The sequence below is a fragment of the Mirounga leonina genome, unplaced genomic scaffold, assembly GCF_011800145.1.
Source record: "Mirounga leonina isolate KUSES-001 unplaced genomic scaffold, KU_Mleo_1.0 Mir_91, whole genome shotgun sequence".
Classification (NCBI taxonomy): Eukaryota; Metazoa; Chordata; class Mammalia; order Carnivora; family Phocidae; genus Mirounga; species Mirounga leonina.
The window spans coordinates 37,073,287-37,094,397 of NW_023270839.1; the positions used below are offsets into that span (position 1 = coordinate 37,073,287).

General features: G+C 43.3%; 1 protein-coding gene across 9 annotated transcripts in view; it reads left to right on the top strand.

Moving 5' to 3' along the window:
• The first annotated feature begins 9,058 nt into the window (after positions 1–9,058).
• The window catches only part of TLN2 (talin 2), a 429,909-nt gene continuing 417,856 nt past the window's right edge, over positions 9,059–21,111 (top strand). For 7 of the 9 annotated variants that reach the window (XM_034994419.1, XM_034994414.1, XM_034994422.1 and 4 more), the window contains exon 1: positions 9,059–9,188. The gene's annotated coding sequence lies outside the window, so the exon portion shown is untranslated. Of the gene's footprint in view, positions 9,189–9,577; positions 10,050–21,111 lie in introns of those variants that run through there. The other 2 variants (XM_034994425.1, XM_034994417.1) reach the window with 2 other exon arrangements.

A 21,111-nucleotide genomic window follows, 5' to 3' on the forward strand; every position in this document is an offset into this window, starting at 1 on the left:
AGGGCATGGTGGAGTATAAGGCAGTTGTTGGAGGACACACTCAGCCAAACAGCAAGTAAGAGTGCCGTTTGGCACGGGCCAGCCCCTGCTGCAAGGTGCACCGATGTTCATTGTCAAGAGGGCTCTCCCTTTGACTTGCAAGCAAGGATGGAGAAATGCATACATCCTCACAACGTAGTGTAATGGACTGCAGTTCTTAAGGAAGCACTTCAGAGACAAATAGTTTTTATAATGAAGTGGCTCTCCTAAGCCATGTCCAATGGGCATAGATGTGAGACTCAGAACCCTCAGCACTTAGGATAGGGTTTTCCCAAATGCAGTCTCTGGACCAACTGCGTCATTATTACCTGGGGTGCTTTTAAAGGAAAAGACTTAATATATCTGAATCTCTTGGAGCAAGGCCTCGGCATTTGAATGAGCAGGCTAGGAAGTCTAAGTTGGAAAGCCTCTGCCCAATGAGAGGCATACCTCCTTTTAGAGAAACGCCCCATGTTTAGAAAGCCACACAGTGGTTCTCTGCTTGATCTCATCTGCAATTCTGGGGATATTCATCTCCCTGGAGATTTCCTCTCCAGAGGGGATTGTTTCTATCTTTCTAACATTCTATAAATGGAATAACTCTATATTTAATTTCAGATTGGGTGAGAATATTTCTTCCTGAAGATATGAATGGACCTATCATGCAAATGGGAAAAATTCCCAATACATTATATTTAGGACATTGTAAAACTGTAGAAACTCCTTCCTCCAGGTGACAATATTAGCTGCTCCTAAATGGACCTACGCTTTTTAAATATTGTTTTAAAAGATTTTTTTTATTTATTTATTTATTTATTTATTTATTTATTTATTTGAGAGAGAAAGAGCATGAGCAGGGGGAGGAGCAGAGGGAGAGGGAGAAGCACACTCCCCACTAAGCAGAGAGCAAGACACAGGGCTCCATCCCAGGACCCTGGGATCAGAGCCGAAGGCAGTTGCTTAACCACCCTTAACTGACTGAGCCATCCAGCCACCCCTAGACTTTTTAAATCGTAAAAAACAAACAAGCAAAGCTTTTGAAAGGACAGGCTTTCTATTTTCATATGAATGGAATTTAGAATGATTTGGAGGCTTCTTAAAGCCAATTCTTGTGATGATGTTATTTCCATGAGCTTCACTGGAAATATTCCAGTTCAATAAATTCTAAGGTCTCATGAACTTTTTCAGGGAAAGAGGGTATTTCTCATTAAGTATATTCTTTCACACACTAATGCTAGAACTAGAATATCCCCATTTCATAACCCTTACTGAGTCATTGATCCAGGCAACAATCATCAGTAAAGGAAACCAGTTGATAAAAGGCTGATGGGAACTGTACAATGTCAGAATCATGTTGGCACCCCTTGACCCCCAGTGGTCAATTCCGGCCTCACTGAAATGTGGACAAGCTGACATTATGTGCCCCCTGATGTAAGGCAGTCAGAGACACACAGCACCAGCTATGAAATATGCTTCCCCAAAATTTAAACTGGAGCTTAATTTAGTTGATAGAAACAACTTCCAAGAAACATCTTTCAAGTTTACAAGAAATAGGGGACAGAGGACCAAGTTAAATAATGCCACAAGGGAGCAACAGATAGATCCAGAGTATGGAACATTCCACAGGACAGTTGAGCAGTTTTCTTCAAGTCAGTGCCATAGAAAACATAAGGATGGGCAACTCTAGAAGTCTACATGAAAAGAAACACAGGGAAAAAAATCTGATGTTTGGCATTTTTAAGACAATTAGGGAAATCTGAGTATGGAGTGGTCACTAGATGATACACAGAATTATTATTGTTAATTCCATTAGGTGTGATAATGGCAATGTGTTTATATAAGAAAATGTCCATATGATTTAAAGAGTAGAATGTTTTCAGTGGTTAGGGGTGAAATGACACAATGTCTGAGATTTGTTTTAAAATATGCATACACAAATAAAGGATAGATGAAGCAAGTGGTAATATCTTGAGATTCTTGAAACTGGGTGATGGGGTACATGGGGTTCGTTATACAATTCTCTCTACTTTTGCTATGTTTTAATATTTTAATAATAGCTTATTAGAATAAAAAACTCTACCTACAAAGAATAGCAAAGAAAGTAAACAGTAGAATAATATGCCAGCATTTTGCAGACAAAAGTGAACATATGTTTGTGCTTGTATAGACATGGAATATCCTGGAAGGATACTCAAGAATCTGGCAAAAGTGATTGCCTCTGGAGGGAGAGGAACTGGGTGACTGAGGACAGGGATGGAAGGGAGACCATTCAAATAATTTTTTGAAGAGAGGATGGAGACCTTACATAAGGAGAGAAATTGGATTTATGAACTTGGTCTTCATAAGTTTGGTTCTATTCCTTCTAATGTCCTGGTCATCTATTGGTTGTAAACTGGGCATTTATACTTTGTGGGCTATATTCAGCTGAAAAAGTTAGTTTCTGTAAATGACAAAGAAATTTCTTTAATAAACCCGTGTTCAGTGCCTGCTGCTGTGGGTACTGGGTCTTAGGGGACAAAACAGATGAGTCAGACACTTATCATCAGAATGATAGGGTTTAACACCAATTTACTAATGCCTTTTTATTTTAGGCATAAAAAGAAGGAACCTCAGGATGGCCAATTCTTCTTTTTTGACAGTCTTTCTGACTCATTAAGAAATCTATTTAGCTGTGCCAAGTTCCATAGATAATGAAGAAAGATTTTTGTCAGTCAGTAGTGTGACCAAAACCCAGTGGATGCAGAAAGTTGATGTGTTGGGTACTCTGTATTTAGGTACTATAGTAATAAGGGTCATTAAACAAAATTTAAAATGTCGTTGAGTGGAATTAGAAAGTTAAGTGATATTAAAATACCACTTTATCCCACTGATTACATAAAAAGTCCTGTTTTTCCATAGTAGCTTGTGGTTCTGAGCTACACATGAATACATTAAAAAAGATAAAAAACCCTTTAATTTCATAGGAGACCAAAATGATCTTCTTGCAAATAACCTTTCTGATATTAGGGAAGATGTTATTCCCTTGTTTCTATTTTATCGTTGGATGGAAAAAATTAAGCTAATTGAGTTGGCACTGGAGGTTTTTGTTTTGTTTTAATTTTATTCAAATTGCATTTGGGCAAATACTTAAAGAATAGTCTTAAGTGCTGTTGCATTACAAATCATCTGAATGGATATTTCCTTCTTTTTCCATCTCTTCCATTCCCTTCCAACTTATTTACCTTTTGTATGGCTCTGCACCACGCTAACTTTACAGGTTTTGTAACTGTGGTTCTGACTATGCTGAAAAATCTGAGTTTACCAATATAAAAATAGAATAATGTGGTAATGCCAAAAGTCTGACAAATCTTAATGGAACCATCTTTGGATGCAAAGCGAGGACAATAAATCTTCCTAACCTGAAGGAGAGAGATCCAGGAGATGGACCTGGCAGGAAGTACAAGTATATTCAAAATAGTGACACAAATAATTGTATAAGCCAGTTCACCAGAACTCCTGCTTTGTAGCTGACCTTAAGGGTTTAGCTGGGTACTAGATGATACCAACTTGATGTCCTAAGACATCTGCTTTAGGCTGCTCTGGGCAACAGAACATAGGACTACAGGAACACAGCTATTCCTCTGTGCCTAAGACTGGTTTTGTCAGGAAAAACAAAACTTTTTTTTTTTTTTTTTGGTGTATTCTAAACTTCTGGAGCTTTATCTCTGAGGAAAGTGACCAGATGAAAGAAGACCTTTAAATACCTCTTATCAGCAGAATCAGTTTGAATATCTGGTGTGCCCACTCTCATCTTTCCAACCCTCCTGAAAGGCTCCTGAAACCCTCAGGATGGCCAGTTGTATTTTATTCGGTTGGATTCTACACAGCTGGGAAGAAGAGTGTTTTGGTCATAATGAGTCCTGGCACTAATTCAATGAATATTTGTTAAATTGATTTAAAGAAATAACAATTGTGCTGGATATATTTATCTTTGACGTACACAAAATTCATGGCTTATCTCTCTGAAGTTATGTTAAAATTATCTAAATAATTTCTACATACACTTACTATATTTCAATTCATCACCTTCAATTCTGTAATAAAAACAATGACTCAGACACAATTTAATCATCTTATGTAAAACAAATCTATTCCATTTGAGGTAGATTTAGAACGATATTTCCTACATAATAAATATATTTTTATTAAAAAAATTTTTTAAGTAAACTCTACACCAAAGTGGGGGTTGAACTCACCACCCCAAGATCAAGAGTCGAGTGCTCTACTGACTGAGCCAGCCAGGTGCCCCAATATATTATTTTTAAATTAAATTTGGTCTGATACCTAAACAAAATATTTTAAAAGAGTTAAATAAATACATCTCCAGAGACAAGGTAACCAATTTTATCCAACATGTTTCAGTGATAGAGGGGCAATTTGCTATGATCACAAATTAAAAAATTTTTTTAATCTAAAAGTCTTTCTAGGGGTGCGTGGGTGGCTCAGTTAGGCGTCTGCCTTTGGCTCAGGTCATGATCTCAGTGTCCTGAGATCAAGTCCCACATTGGGCTCTGCTCAGCAGGGAGTCTGCTTCTTTCTCCCTCTTACTCTCCCTCTATGCTTTCTCTGTCTCTCTCTCAAATAAATAAATAAATCTTAAAAAAAAATAGAAATCTTTCTATAATACCTTGACATTGTACAACATTTCATGAATACATGATTATATAACTTTAAAAAAAAAAAAACACCCAAATGACCGAAGAGACCTAAAAGTTACACGTTTAATAAAAAAGTTTTGATGATCCACAATAAAAATATTGTTAACCACAGTATAACCCCAAACATGTTTTCCCCAATCTATGAGCAAGCAAGCAAAAGAGAAACATCCTGCCTCACACTGTTTATACTATTTTATTTAAAGATAAATCCAGTTTAGCATAATAATAATTATTGGTATTCTTCTAGATATCATGTTTCTTCAGGGACATTTTTTTTTTTTTTAATTTATCTATCCATTCTAGAAAGAAAGAGTGAGAGCTGAGAGGGGCATAGGGAGAGGGAGAGAGAGAGAGAATCCCTAAGCAGACTCTCCACTGAATGCAGAACCCATTCCACACCCCCAAGACCACAACCCCAGCTGAAACCAAGAGTCGGATGCTCAACCGACTGTTCCACCCAGGTGCCCCTTCAGGGACATTTAAAGAACCTTCCATAGTGTGTTCTATATACCATAGGAAAAGAAAAGTTATTATCAAGCATGTCCTGTGATGGGTACAATAATAACAATAGTTTCCTGAGTCTATGTAAGCAATTTCTTCTTTTAGGGCGCCTGGGTGGCTCAGTCGTTAAGCGTCTGCCTTCGGCTCAGGTCATGATCCCAGGGTCCTGGGATCGAGTCCCACATCGGGCTCCCTGCTCGGCAGGAAGCCTGCTTCTCCCTCTCCCACTCCCCCTGCTTGTGTTCCTGCTCTCGCTGTCTCTCTCTCTGTCAAATAAATACATAAAAATCTTTATAAAAAAAAAAAAGAAAAAAGGGGAAAAAGGAAAAAAGGAAGAAAAAGAAAATTTAAAAAAGAAGAAGAGAGAAAAAGGACATTTGAATCTGCATCTATCACTGCATCCTGAATGGTGAGGAATGAGGTGAGGCCCCATGCTTACAGACAGCTAAAAAACTAAAACATATTAATTCTTGCAACGTGTCAAATATCTGCCCCTCAAATAAATAAAATGAAAGTAACTTTATTAACTATATGCTATATTGAAACTGAGATAATATTCCCTGTATTATTATTGGGTGATATTTTATCCTAGAACTTATAATAAAAAAAGAGATGGAGAGATTTCTCTAAACCTAAAGATGTAAAATGAGAAATAGAAGCCTGCGTATCTTGTTTTCATCTCTGGTTCTGAGTAATAGGCAATTTTTAGAAAATGTGGTTCCCACATCCACCTTGCTCCTGAGAATGGATACAATTTTGAAAAAGGGAAAAATGTCGTGAGCTGTTGATATACGTATCAAGAATGCCCTAGAAGATATCTGAACATAGTACAAGTTTTGATCTTATAAACACAAGTGGAGCACAATGTTTTTAGTGGAATATCTTTTAGCTCATCAGTATGGACACAGTTGGGTTTGCTCAGGTAAACACATGTGCAGACAGGTTGTCAGGAGGTTAAGGCAAATAGCACAACGAGAGGAGGGGAGGAATTTCTTAGCATTTGGCTCTGTAGCACCAAGCAATGTATGGTATGGTATTTACAGCTCTAGCTTGTGGGAAAAATGGATTTTAGTTCCAGATGTATTTGTAAGTCACTTGGAAGCTATCTCTTTGATTTACTTCCCCAAATGCTGCACTCTTTATTCACAGAAACTGAGTATTTTTTCAGTTCCTAATTATCTGCTTGGCAGGAAGTGAGACATTAGGAAGGTTTGGTAAGTTGTATAGATGGAATGAGTTTTACCTCAGGTCCTTGATACTCTAAGATAATTGCCACCATGTTTTCCTCTGTTGGGTGGAGACTAAGTCCAAGAATGCGAACTTGTTAAAAGAAGTTTTTGTCTGGTCTACACTGAACTATGATCACTGTGACTGGAATAGAGAGAGACTACTAGTAACTGACTCTAAATCTAGAAATAACTGTCTTTTCAGGTCTAGAGGAGGAGTCTCCATTTCAAAGCACTTACTGTAGGTTATTGGTAAAATCAATTTTACTTCTGTTGGGGAACTTGCTGAAAAACATAATGCTAAGCAACAGAATAGTTAGAGTTGGTTCTTCTAAAGAAATAGTAAATGGCCCGAAGATTATATAAGAGAGGCTAGAGAAAATGACAACTATAAAAATAAGTGAAGTGTCCTAAGTCAGTTGGTTAGAAGCCAGGACTAAAGCAAAGAATTCCAGGATTGATGTTTCTTTCTCACTGGGGAAAGGGGTGTCAGTGATCTCAGAGAGCCACAAAATAGTACTAATTGCATTAATAATGACAGATATTCAAACACCTGCACCTCACTGCTTGAAATGTCTTAGGATTAGGCTGTTATTTTGAAGAGTAAGATTACTGAATTAAACCAGGGTTATCACTCTACAAGCTCTTAGCATCCCAGGATTATGCTGACAAGTCTAATAGCAGGGATAACTTTTCAAACATCTTAGGAACTGGCCAAGTAGACAGTGAACAAACATGCTATTTTCATGAAATGAATATTATTGAGCACCCACTATGAGCCAGGCCTTCTTTTAGGCACAGAGATGCAGGTAAGATCCTTGCTCTGATGGAGCTTACCTTCTAATATTAAACAGCATCTCACTGGTAGGCAGTGGAAGAGCACAGGGTGCTTTGAAAAGGAAGAATTAAGTCATGGAAAAAATTTAAATCTAGGTTGGGGGAAGGAAACTGATTTTGAGATGCTTGATGGGAAGCCATTGGGCCCTATGAACCGAGGACTAAATAGAAGGGAAAAAATACTTTAGATGCAACCAATTAATGTAAACCTGGCATCTGAACTATAAAAATCTGGTTGCTCTTTGTCAGTCAACCAAGGGACAATTTAGGTGGCATCAATTCAATGAGCTTATTACTAATCTCTTACAGGAATCAATAAACATTTACTTTTTAACCAACCCCTGAGTGACTTGCTATTACCACCAGTTATTCTGTTAGACTGGTGACTGTTTAAAAAGGTGTGAACAAAAATATTTTACCTGCGTAGAGAGTCTTGGCCCTGCAACTTTTAGGACTTTCTCAGGTTGCCAATTCATTGGTTCTGATTGCGCTTTTTGATTTTAAAGTTTGTTCTCTGCAGTAAGCTACGAAGCTGTACTCTGATAATACATAATAAGGGTATTATGTATCATTCTCTGTGGTCATAATAAAATCAAGTTCACTATCAGCCCAGACAAGAACATGCCATTGTTCTTACAGGATGTCCAGCCTTATCCGATGTCCCAATAGACTTCTACATGATAGTTTCAATTTACAAAATCAACCCACTCTCCAGTTCATAGCAACAGCAGTTTCATGCTCTGAAAAAACAGAAGTTGCGGTAGTTTCATTTATGCTTAACTGGAGAGACTTACTACCTATTTCTTGGGAAGAGGGGTCTATCCCAGTTATTCTGTAACAGGCTGGAAGAAAAAAAAAGAGAGAGATCTTGTATTAAAAATTTTTTTTAACTACAAAAGTATTGTGTTCCTGACAGAAAAATCAGAAACTAGAACTATGCAGGAAAAATCACCCACACTTCACCAATCACTGAGAGATCTAGTTAATAACTGTCCCAGTGTTTATCTGTCCAGTCTTTTCCACCTCTCCCCGTTCATCAGTTTAAGAAAATGAGATCATACGGTACACAGTATTTTGTGATTTGTCTCCTTGCCCCCTTAAGAACCATCATGTTGTTTCATGTCATCCTACATATCCTAATGACTGTGTATATGTAATAGGTATGTAATTAACTTTATTCAAGGGCATAGAAGGCAGTAGATTTTTCCTTATTAATTTAATAGTGTCCCCGCTGCCCCTTCCTTACAGCCGTTCTCAAACCCTAAGTGACCTCTGACCAATTTCAGTGTCGCATGTGCAACACGTGCAGAGAGAGGGACAGCCAGCTGCCGGCTCCCGCCGACGGCGTCAGGGCAGGACTCCACAGCCCGCCACTGTCCTCTCTTCGGAACCACGCCGCTCGCTCAAGGGTGGCCAGTGGCCCGCGGGGAGCGCTCTGCGGCCCCAGGGGCCCCATTCCATAGACGCCGTGTCCCCTCTTCTCCCTCTCTAATCTCCCTCTCAGATGACCCCGAGTCCGGGGGAGCCGGGGTCACTCTGCGCCCTCTTCTTCTCACGACAGCGCGGCCACCGCGTCGCCTCCCCTCGCGCACCCTCCCAGCACCAGGCCACCGGGTAGAGACCCAGAAGGGGCCCTCGTTGGCCCAGCCCGGGTGCCGCACGGCGCCGCTGCTGGACTGGAGCCGCGCGGGGCCGCGCCGTCCCCGAGTGATGACGCGCTTCCTGCCCTCCCGGCGCTCGCGGGCCGTGCGCTCGCGCTCGCCCTCGGCTCTTGTTCCGCGCCCGGAGCCAGCGGCGGCGGCAGCGGCTGAGGCGGCTGCGGGAGCGGAGCGGTCGCCGGGCGCGCGGGGGGACGCCGGCTGCACTCCGGGGCAGGCGCTCTGCAATGAGACAGTAAATGCATCCCCCGGTAAGGCGCACGGCTCACTCGGGTTTTCCTCTTCCTCCAGCTGCATGCACGTTGCATGAATTTCTCGTGTCTTTTCCCTCCCCTTTACAGAAGGAAAATGTGGGTGGTTTTTTCCTCCCTTTTGCATCTCGTGAGTGATGCCAATGCAGAAAAAAACCTGCAAAGCTCCCAGATTTGATATCCTAGGAGGGCTTTTTGCAATAATAATAAATAAAATAAAATAAAATAAATTTAATGCACCTGTCTATTGCACATGTATGTTTCACTGCACTCGACCTGGGCGCAGCGGTTTGCAACCAGGCTGGCAGCCGGCGCCTGAGAGCGGATTCCTGGCCGGGGGCGGCTAGCCAGTCCCCTCCGGGGCTCCCGCTGGGTTTCCGGTAACTGGGCTTTGAAAAGCGGCCCCGCCTGCATGGAGTGTCCCCTCGGCCCCGGCCGGGCCCCCGCGCCAGGAGAGTTGGCGCGGTCGAAGCGGCTTCATTCCAGCATTGGCCGCCCCGACTCCAGCGCCACTTTGCAAACAAGTCTTCGGCCGAGGCTCGAGGCGAAGACAGCCCGCCGGTGCGGAGCTCGTCCAGTCCCGGACTCTCAGACCTGCCGATTCTACGACTCCCCTTGGCAGTCTCGCCACCAGCAAAACTGCTGGCTGCTGAGGGACCTGGGCAGCGCCCGCCCGAATGCGAGAGCAGGATTTGGATTTAGTGCCGCTGGCCTCGGACTGGACGAGCGGCGCCCTTTCCTTCCTCGGCCCCGCAAGCTACAATTTCGCGCTCACTGGGAGCCGGGGGGCTCCTGGGGACTGGGCATTTCGGGATTCCCTGAGGGGACCGAGGAACGACGTTCGAGGGCGCCATATTTTCAGTGGGTCTTGGCTGCGGAGGGAGGGGGCGTACAGTTTCTGGGGCCCGGGGGGTAGCGCGGCGCCCCCGCAGGAGAGGCGGGAGGGGTTTTCGCCAGGAAAGTTTGCGCGCCGAGGGAGGCGCGGAGGCGGCCGCGCAGAGCGCGCACGGAGGCTGTTCCCGCAGGGTCGCGCGGGTTGCAGCGCGTCGGCCGGCTGGCCGGCCCGGCCCGGGTGGAGGGCCCAGAGCCGCCGTCAGGGGCTGCGCGCCCGGCTCGCCCCTGCTCCCTGTCCCGCTGAGATGCCGCGTGCAGGCTCCGAGGCGCAGGGAACACGCCCCTCTCCCCCGCCGCCGCGGCTGCCCGGGCGCTCCGCCGGAGCCGTGCGCTTGGCGGCGTCCCCCGGCCGGGCGCCTGGTGCAGAGCGTGCTCCCGGCGCCGGGCTTCGCCTGGGCGCTCGCACCGCGCCGGGGCTCTGTCCCTGCGGGAGAGGAGGCGAGCCGGCTAGCGGTCCGGGCCGAGGGCCTGGCCTGCGGTCGCCCCGGGGCCGAGGAGCGGCCCGAGCCTCCCCTCGCCTCCTTGGCTGCGGCGGCGACAGCAGCAGCGCCGGCGGCTGCGTGCTCGGCTTTCGCCGCGATGCCTGCTCTTGGAGGCGAGGTGGGGGGGGGGGGGGGGCGTTTCCAGAAGTTGGGGCTTCAGGTGACGCGTGGGGGAAACTTGAATTTGTGCCGCTCGTGAAGAGTCGAGGTGATTAGGGGAAAGGGAGTTGTTTCAGAATCCCTGCGTCTCGTGGTGAAAACTAACCTCCGATTATTTCCAGAAGACGAGAGAAGCGTGAGCTGCTGAGGTGTTTGGCGTTGTCCAAGACACAAAGAGGAGGGCAGGGATGACGTCCCGAGAAATGGGCCCCCAGATGTACATAAATTACAGGCACGCTGGTGCTCCACCGCGTACTTTGGCTTTAATAGCACCTGGGTGTGCTGAGTTGGTGGCATTCGTCAGGTTGCGCGCTATCCTCCTCCCTTCTCCAGAGCTTGGAGTTGGCGACTTCGCAGGAGTGGGGCTGTGGGCATTCTTTTCTTTTGAAATACAGTAGATTGCGATCTCTGCTTTGTGGAGGGGCAGAGGAAGGGCGTGTTTGCTGACCTACAATCAGCTGAATGCAGAAACATGCCAGCCTTTCTCCTTGGCGTCTTATTGAAACGATGCCATAGTATTGAGGTCATGTCAGCACTTTGGGGCTTCATCATTGGAGAGGCTTCAAGGGATCACAGAAAAAGGCAGGTGGGGGTGTGTGAAGCTTTCATCTGGGATGCGCCCTGTGAGGTCAGGGATTAGGCTGCTCCTTCGCTAGTCCTCTTCATTAAGTTCCTCCAGTGTGGATGTCAGCGTTGCGTTTCAAGATTTATCTTCCGTGTTTGCTGATTTGGGATATCTATGCAAACACTGTGGAGGGGTGGTGGATGTGACAAGTGGCCTTGAGGGTTACCTGCACGAATGCTCTCTTTCTTTCTTTTTTTCTTTGAGCCCTGGAATTGTGGAAAACACCCAGAGCCCAAGATACACTTATCCAAAATTAGCATAACCAGTTTAGGAGAGAATAAAGTCAGTTGCAGAAAACCATCTATTTTGTAAAGTTCCTAGTCTTAGTGGTGGTACCTTGAATCACAGAAACACAGGGCTCTTCAGCTCTTCAGATTGGGGAAGTCACTGATTTTTCTCTGCCTTTGTACTCAGGTTATCAAGGAGATACAAAAGAGTTTTAATTAAAGTCTTTTTTGACGTTGATGTTGTGGTTCTACCTGCAAACGGAAAACAAATTTTTACAATTATTCTGTTAAATGAGCTACTGCGGATACTCTTTACAGGCTTAGGCTTATAGGTGTGTCTTGAATTCACTTACTGCTAAACCTACTTGTTTAGGGTTTTTCAAACCAAACACTTTCTTTCCTAGAGTATTTTCACCGGAAGTCAGGTTTTGCAAAGAGGTGTGTGTGTGTGTGAGTGTGTGAGTGATGGGGGGAGATGGAGATTTCTAGTCCAGTTTCTGTGTTTTGTACCTAAAAATTATTCCGATTCCCCTTTACCTCCACTCCTCACTCCCAGCAGATTATTAGTTCCCAAGACCAGTTAAGGGTGGTTACAGATGGTGAACAATCTAAATTTTTACCAACTATGCTTAGAAAAAAAAAAAAAACTATACATCTAAAAATGTATTTATTCATTTTAGCATTATGCTTTGCAACTACATATATGTTACATACTGTGTGCATGTGCTAAATGTTATATGATAAAAATTAAATTTAAAAAATAGAAGTTTTCTTAATAAAGCTGAAATAAAAAATTAAAAAAGTTGCAAATCCTTCAGTCTTCATTCCCAAGTTTACTCCTTTCATATTTATCAATTTCTTATGCCTCTCTTAAAGTGTTATAAATTGTGCTTTGTTGCTTCTTGCCTGATTCATATTATAACTTTGTGACTTGATCGAAGTTCCAGCATTTTTGTTGTTGTTGTTGTTAAGAAGATTTTATAACTTCAAAAGGTTAGAAAACGCCTGTGCATTTTGGAGAGTTGCCTGTCCGTTTACCTGGCTGTGTGGTGTGTGTGTTGTGGTGTGTGTGCGCGTGTCCACACTCTTGGGACAGTGTCAGAAACTTGTGACATTATTGATTCAGAACTTCTGAGTCAGAATGATTTCTTGGAGACTTTGGGTGGTGTTTGGCCAATACAGGAAGTACTAAAAAATAGTTAAATAATTCAAAGTCATTTTTATTGGGTACAAAAATGTTTTAAAGAAGGAAAATGTAATAAGCAGGGCCAGAATTACAGCTTAACATACCCAACTGGTGCCTTTTTAATTACAGTACTTTCCCCCAGAACTTCTTAATCCTATTACTTTTATATTTAATAAGGAGACTAGTTAAAACATAAGCCGAACAGAACTATTACAAATAATGGGGATAAATGGTGGGTTTAACCAGATGTTTTGCCTAAAGTAAAAGAGTTAAGGAATCTGAACTCTGTCGAACTCCCCCTGTATGCCCCCTCCACATGCCCCCTTCTCAATAAGCAGGGGATTTTAAAAGGCAAAAAATCTTGGAGGGGGTGGAGACAAAAAACTAAAAAAGAAATGAAATGCTTAAGGTAGGCTTCTCCTGTCCATCACCATCCTAACAACCTTTGGCTCTGTAGCAGGTGCCATTTGAATGACAGCTGGTAGACAAGGCTGGGTACAAAATGCTTTGGTTGTGAGAGCCTTTCTTTATGTGTCACCCGGAACTATGAATTAAGACTGGGCTCATTTGCCACCCATTTCACAGTGGATTTTCAGAGTCAATGCCAAGAACATGGTTTTGTTTTTCCCTTAACCAACAATTTAATTTCAGCCAAAGTGATGCTGTTCTGAATTTGTAGGAAAAGTAATGAATATTTGTATTTCCTTTTTACTCTTCTTGCTGCAATCTTAACAAAATTCTTTAAAGTCTCCTATTCACTAACTCAGCAATTGTTTTGAGGGCTTACCATGTGCTTCATGCTAAGAAGACATCCCCTGCCCTAACCTCACATGCTGAGTTCCTAGGGGGTGATATTCATTTGTACTTTACATATCTAATAGATGGGGTAGGGAGGGAATGAGTGTGTGATTAAATAGTCTTTAAAGGACAACATAATAGAAAGATGAACAAAGGATATGAACAGTGTTCCCAGAAGAAGAGATATACATGGTCAATAAACATGTGAAAAGATTCTTAACCTCCACAATGGTCAGGGAAATGCAAATTCAAAACAGTACTTTTCTGTCCATCCAGTTGACCCACTTTTTAAAAAATTGGTAACATCTTCTGTTAGATGTGTTGGGGGGCAACTCGCAGACTCTCGGGTGGGAGTATGAATTGCTGTAAGATTTAAGGAAAGCAGACAATTTATTTCTAAGTTTAGAACCTGCTACCATATGCCCCAGCAATCCCATATTTGGAGTCCTGTCTTACAGAAAGAAAAACATCAGCATGCAAGGATCTGTGCATGAAGATGTTTATTGTAGGATTATTAAAGTAAATAAATGAGAAGCAACATGAAATGTCCATCAGTAGGATGAATAAGATAGGGTTTATTTTGGATTATTTTGCAAGGGATATCCATGATATAAAATGTAAATAAAATCAAGTTACAGAGTGTCATATGTAGTACGATCCTATTTCTGATTTAAAAAAGAAGTCCTGGGGCGCTTGGGTGGCTCAGATGGTTAAGCGTCTGCCTTTGGCTCAGGTCATGATCCCAGGGTCCTGGGATCGAGCCCCACATCGGGCTCCTGGCTCAGCGGGGAGTCCGCTTCTCCCTCTCCCTCTGCTTCTCCCACTGCTCATGCTCTCTCTATATATATATCTCTGTCTCAAATGAATAAATAAAATCTTTAAAAAAAAAAAAAAGAAGTCCTATGTGTATAACCTTGGAGAAAGATGTGGAAGGACACACAAAACTTGAGATTGTTTAAAATTGGCAGTGAGAAGGGGGGTGTGATTAACTTGCTCCATATACACCTTGATTGGTTTAGTTGCTCAAACACAGAAAGCTTTTCTATATGGAAACACTTTAAAATGGTATTTGGGGGGGCGCCTGGGTGGCTCAGTCGTTAAGCGTCTGCCTTCAGCTCAGGTCATGATCTCAGGGTCCTGGGATCGAGCCCCGCATCGGGCTCCCTGCTCAGCAGGAGGCCTGCTTCTCCGTCTCCCACTGCCCCCTGCTTGTGTTCCCTCTCTCGCTGTGTCTCTCTGTCAAATAAATAAATGAAAAATCTTTAAAAAAAAAAAATGGTATTTGGTTCATGAATACAAAATTTGTTTGGGACCATTTTGGAAACAAAAGGTGAGCAATATCACAGTTGCTTTCTCTGATGCCTTCTGCAGCAATCTTTTCTCTCTTCGGAAACTTTCAGTTAATTATCTTCTGACATCCTGAGATTTCCCAATTTTGAGTTAAGGCCTTCATTGTAAAAGATGGCTTCAGGAAAAGCTGTTTACCTTTATCCCCCAGGAGAGTAATGAGAATAAGAGATCAAGAAAGCTCTTAGTGGGGCGCCTGGGTGACTCAGTTAAGTGTCTGCCTTGGGCTCTGGTCATGATCCCAAGGTCCTGGGATTGAGCTCCGCGTTGTTGGCTCCCTGCTCAGCGGGGATTCTGCTTCTCCTCTCCCTCTGTCCCTCCCCACCGTTCGTGCTCTCTCTTTCTCTCTCAAATAAATAAATAAATAAAATCTTTAAAAAAAGAAAAAGCTCTTGGCAAGCACTCTCCTTTACCTTGACTTTCTCTGATCCCAACTGAGTGAAGGCCTAGCCAATTGCAGTCTTCTCATATAGCAGCAGCATATCCTCAGGCTTGGTTTTCCTATCCAAGGCTCGGAGAGGTACTATTTAATGGCTGTGCTGGCATTTGAACTCAGGTCTTGCACAGGATCCCTAGCTTGCTGACTGCTTCACCTGAATCATTTGTAATCTTGCCTCTTAGTGTGATTTTTGAAACTTGATAGAATTTATGAATTCTTGGCAGTGACCACTAAAATCAAACTTTGAAAAGCTGTGGAAACTCCATCTACATTTTAAGAAGTCCATCCTCTGTGAGTCCTGGTGGGACATTCAGAATCTCAACCCACTGCAAGTCAGGGCTCTGCTGCACAGTTTAGATACCACCAGGGGTTCCCCAGCTAAAATGCATCAGAATCACCTGCAGGGCTTGTTAAAAGCCAGCTTGTTGGGCCAAGGTTTCAGACTCGGTGAGTCTTGGGTGAGGTTTGATGATTTGCATTTATAATAAGTTCCCCGGTGATGCTGATCTTGCTGGTCATGGACCATACTTTGAGAACTGCTGGTTTAGAGACACCAGCTTCCTGTTTTGCCAATCTTGTGTTCCTGTCCAGCCAGTGCTCTTCCCTGTCATGGATGAAAGTTAATGCTAGTCAAGGCACGTTAAGTCAGTTTTTATCAGTTTTACCAAGCAGGGAGAAATAAATATTTGGGTTATGTTATTTAACTGTTGTCTGCATTTGTTGTATGTGTTTGGGGATTTAGTGATGGATAGATGGATGTTTGTTTACTCCACAGTGAAAGTCAGAGTTCATGAGTATTGTTTTAAATATTTTGTAATGGATTCTCATGAGAGTGGAGAGGACTGTTAGAGATTGTTTGGTTTTTGGTTTTTCAGCATGCATGCATATTGAAGATTTGAAGTCATTGATTTCTTTTAATAAAAAGTTGGCTACATGTGAAGGGCATTGTGAAGAAAATGGTGACCAGATGATAAATGTTACTTCAGTTGCATTGTAATCTGGTCATTAGTGCATTTTTTTTTTGGAGGAAATTAAGGGCAGTAGCCGTTAATTTCAACAAGTGTTTATTTCACTGTAGCCATGGGGAACACATTTCTAACAATGCTTATCAGTGGTACATGCACACTTGGCTGTCCCCAGGGACCCTCACTTGTGTGTAAGTCCTTAGAGGCTCGGGTGACCCAGAGCTCAAGAAGAAGTTTCCCTGAAAGGCTCTCCTCCCCACTGATCCCCTAATTCTAAAATTCTTTAGCAGATAAACATTTGTTCTATTTTTAGCCACTTAATTTTAGTGCTTTTTATTTTCTAATGATTTCACATGTAAGTTATAAGCAAAGCAAAATTGGTAGTGGGGTGTATGGAAAAAAAGTGAAATGGGAAAGAAATTTTCATGAAGGAGATCCTGCTTAAGCTTGTAGGATGGGTCTCTTTTGTAGGGTTCTCCCCACTGGCTACACATTGGGATCACCTGGGGATTCTGATGCATTGGTTTGGGTGGGGCCTTGGAATTGGTGGTTAAGTTTTCCAGGTAATTCTGATATGTAGCTAAGGTAGAGAGCCTCAATTTACAGTCCTCTGCCTCATGTTGCCTCATTTTTGAAGATTTTGTTCATCTAGACTATAGTCTCTCCTCTCTTAAACTTTTTTTTTTTTTTAATATTTTGCCTGAATGGAACAAACCAAGTGAACTTTTCTGGGTGGTGGGATTATAGATATTTAAAATTTCTTAAAAATACTTTTTGGATTTTCCAAATTTTCTCTATATTTAGGGTATATTTCTTTTATAATCAGAAAACACTTTAATAAAAATCTTACTAGTGGCTTTTTTGGGTTTATCATATATTTATGAATTTATATTTCTCTATAATGATCAAATATCAGAACAGTAAAGTCTCCCTGTATACAGCAGTGAATGCAGTGTGCTTCCCCTTCTGTATTTCTTAGCTTGCTTTTGTTCAGGTATTTTGGGATTATAGGTTTGACTTATTTCAGCATTTTATATTACATACCTTAATTTACAGGAGAGTCTTAGAATTGAATTTTGTAAGCTTGTTTAAGAATATTTTCCCTGCTTAATTATGCTTTATTAGTTTTTCTGATAATCAGAATTTTTCAAGATTTTCATTTATTTTTTTTTCCAAGAGAGCGTGAGCATGCAAGAGCACTGTGGGGAGGGGCAGAGGGAGAAGCAGACTCCCTGATGAGAAGGGAGCCCGATGCGGGCGATCCAGGGTCCTGGGATCATGACCTACCTGAGCCCAAGGCACATGCTTAACCAGCTGAGTCACCCAGGTGCTTGATAATCAGAATTTATAAAGATTTTATCTGAGAGAGACAGAGCACACAAGAGCGAGTGTGAGTGCACATGAACAGAGGGAGGGACAGAGGGAGAGGGAGAAGCAGACTCCACGCTGAGTAGGGAGCCCAACTTGGGGCTTGAACCCAGGACCCTAGGATCATGAGCTGAGTGGAAGGCAGATGCTTAACCGACAGAGCCACCCAGGCCCCCTGATAATCAGAATTTTTAAGCAGCGTGTTGTATGGTGCCATCAACATTTTTGGTAACTTAAAATCTATATAGATTGTCCACCCAACTCAGTGCCTTGGCCACCTCTGTTATCTTTTCCTCTATCCTACTTCAGCCATCCTTCCCATAGTTATTTCTAGACAGAGGGTATTTGGCATTGTCTAGAGACATTTTTATGTGTCATCGCTTAAAGGGAAGAAGGGGTGCTACTGGCATTTAGTGGGTAGAGGCCAGGGATGATGCTAAACATCTTAAAATGCACAGGACAGCCTCCACAACAAAGAATTATCTGGCTTAGAATGTTAGCCATGCCAGCCCTAAGAAACCCTGCCTTAGTGTCCTTGTTTTTTTAACACCAGCTCACAAGGGAGAGTGATTTGATGTGATGACCCAATATGAGCACACGCGTGTGCACACACACCCACACACACAACTGGAACAAGTTTCCCCAAATATTATTTACCCTTACTATGTATAATATACTCTTAGACTTTTTAATTTGTTCAATTAAAAAAATGCTCATCATGACCCACTAAGCTGATTTTACTGCCCACTCTCCCTTCATTTGAAAAATACAGTTGGACTTTGTCATTACCAGTACCTGCACCTCCAGCAAAATCTTGACAAGCATTCCAATGTGACCCTCACCTTTTCTCTTTCATCTTATTCCCTTTAGTACCTAGTTCCACTGAGCCTTCACCCTACATGGCCCTCTGACCTGGTGACCCTTCCATGTTTCATTGACCATCATCCCTTTCTTCTCCTCTGACCTCCCCTGCCCCCATCTCAGGTGCTCGCATACACCCTCAACTCCCTTGACCCTTTCTCCCTTCATCTAACTCCCTTGGGAAAACCCCACCCTCCACCCTCCGCCTACCTCGCTCCTGCCTGAGGTCTAGGAACCCAGCGAGAGAAAACCCACAGCCATCTGTATCGTCTCTCTCTTTTGATTTATGACCGCAGATCTCAAGGGAAACTCTTGGCACAGTGGGGTGCATTATGTTTTTATCCTCACCTCACTTTCAGCTGATGACCTGGCTTATTTCAGGGAGAAAAAGAGGCATTTAGGAATGAGTTTCATCATCTTCCTTCCTACTAAATCTGCTAGCCTATCTACAAGCTGTAGCCATGCAGCATTGTAACCACAGAGCCTTGTAACCACTTGAGCGTTGGAGCCTGTTCTCTGTTGGTGTGCAAGACTTCCACTCATGCATGTATGGCCTTTCCCTTCTGCATGATCACTTTTCCTTCTCTGATGGATAATCCCCCAAGAGAGAGATGATGTAGTATCCCTCATATTAAGGAAAAAAGCAGCAACCACAGCGCACTCTTGACCTCATCCCCCAGTCAGCTGTTCTTCCATTCCTCTACCCTCCCTAATAGTAAACCTTTCTGAAAGAATTGCCATACATCCTGCCCCATTTCCTCCCTGCTCATTCTGTCTTGAACCCACTCCAATTTGGTTTTTGCCCCACCCCTTCACTGAAGCCACACGTCTTCAGGTACCAGTGCTATCCGGTGGGCAGCTCTTCCCTGCCACCTTCTGCAGCCTCTCGGCCGCAGTTAGCCAGCTGATGGCTCTCCGGGACACTTTCTTCACCTGGCTTCCACGCCACAATGGCTGGCACATAGGAGTTAACAAAAAATTTTAATGAGTAATTGAGGAAGAAAACTTGCTGGTTATGGAGGTTAGCCTTAGATGAGGAAACAGAAATCTTTCCCAGGTTTGAGCTAAGGAAGAGAGTATAGAAGTGGAAAAGCAGTGTCTCATGGGGCCAGTATTTTTTAGGTCAAGTGTTAAGCGTTAGAGGTTCAAGGAATGAATGAATGAAGCCCATCCTTGCTAATTACTTGTTGAGTGATAGAAGGCACCTGTGGAGGATAGTGAGCTACAGACACATGGTTGCCCCTTTCATTTTTATCTCCAGAGGAGGGGCACTTAAGCAGTCTGCTAGGTAACTGGTGTCACTGGGTGAAGACAGCAAGTTCACTTGTCTGAAGTGTTTATCATTGACCTCGATGTTCTGGTGGTTTGTTTGGTTCATCACTCATCCCCAGAGTCCACTTGACTGCATGGAGAGATGTCTTCTTTCTGTCCTGCTGCGTTTGAGCCCATGGCAGAGGGATCCTGCAGATGGATGGCAATGTTCCTTGGTCCCCTCAGTGCTGCTCTCTCAAGCACCCAGCTTAGAGAGTCCCAAAGCTTCGTGTGTTTAAATGACGACAGCCCCTGTCTTCCCTAGTTGCATTGCTGCAACACCAACCATAATTACTTGACACTCGGGTCTAGGACCTAGTTTGATGTAAGTGAAGTTATTTCCCGAGTGTGGCCCGAGGTCATGCATGGCAGATCTTCCCAGAGGAGTGTGGATTATTCCTGGGTTTGAGAGATTACATCAAGGGCATTGTAAGAGGCTTAATTTTCTCCTTGAAGGGCTTTCTATTGGGCTCAGCACCTGTCGTTCCTGGGCCCTCCCCAGCAGGGTTAAAGGGTAAGGCATCGGCCAAGAGCAGCCTGGAAGTGCAAGCACAAAGCAGTTGGGCTTAGTACATCCAGGAAGAAAGGGCAGAGGTCTTCATGGGAGATCTTAGAGTGATTCCAGAGAAGTTAATTGTTTAAAAATGGGAGGCCTGAATGGTTCTAGGTCAGCCTCTCCCTTTGACAGGGAAAGAACCGAAGCCCAGAAGGATGAGACTTACTGGGGTCCCTTGACAAAGCTGGCACCGGAATCCCCCTTTCCCAACCACCACCAGGTGCTTCTTCCTTTTCTTGGGATGTCTGGCGGGACCCTGACTTTAATTGATGGCTGTGGTTCTTGGCCCTGAGTGTGCTCCCTACTCACCAGAGAAGCTCTTAAAAATGCTGTTCCTTAGCGGGTATAATGCTAAGTGAAGTAAGTCATTCAGAGAAAAACAAATACCATATGATTTCACTCATATGTGGAATTTAAGAAACCAAGCAGAGACCAAAGAAAGAGGCAAACAAAAACACCCCACTCTTAACTCTAAAGAATAGAGGTGGGTGGGGGGATGGGTGAACTAGGTGGTTGGGAATTAAGAGTACACTTACCGTGATGAGCACAGAGTCACGTATAGAATTGTTGAACCACAATATTGCGCTCCTGAAACCATTATAACACTGTATGTTAATTATCCTGCTATTCCTAAACCCCACCCGACTCAGTGAATTGGAATCCTTGAGAGCGAGACCTGGGCACCTGTGGTTTTTTAAAAGTTAC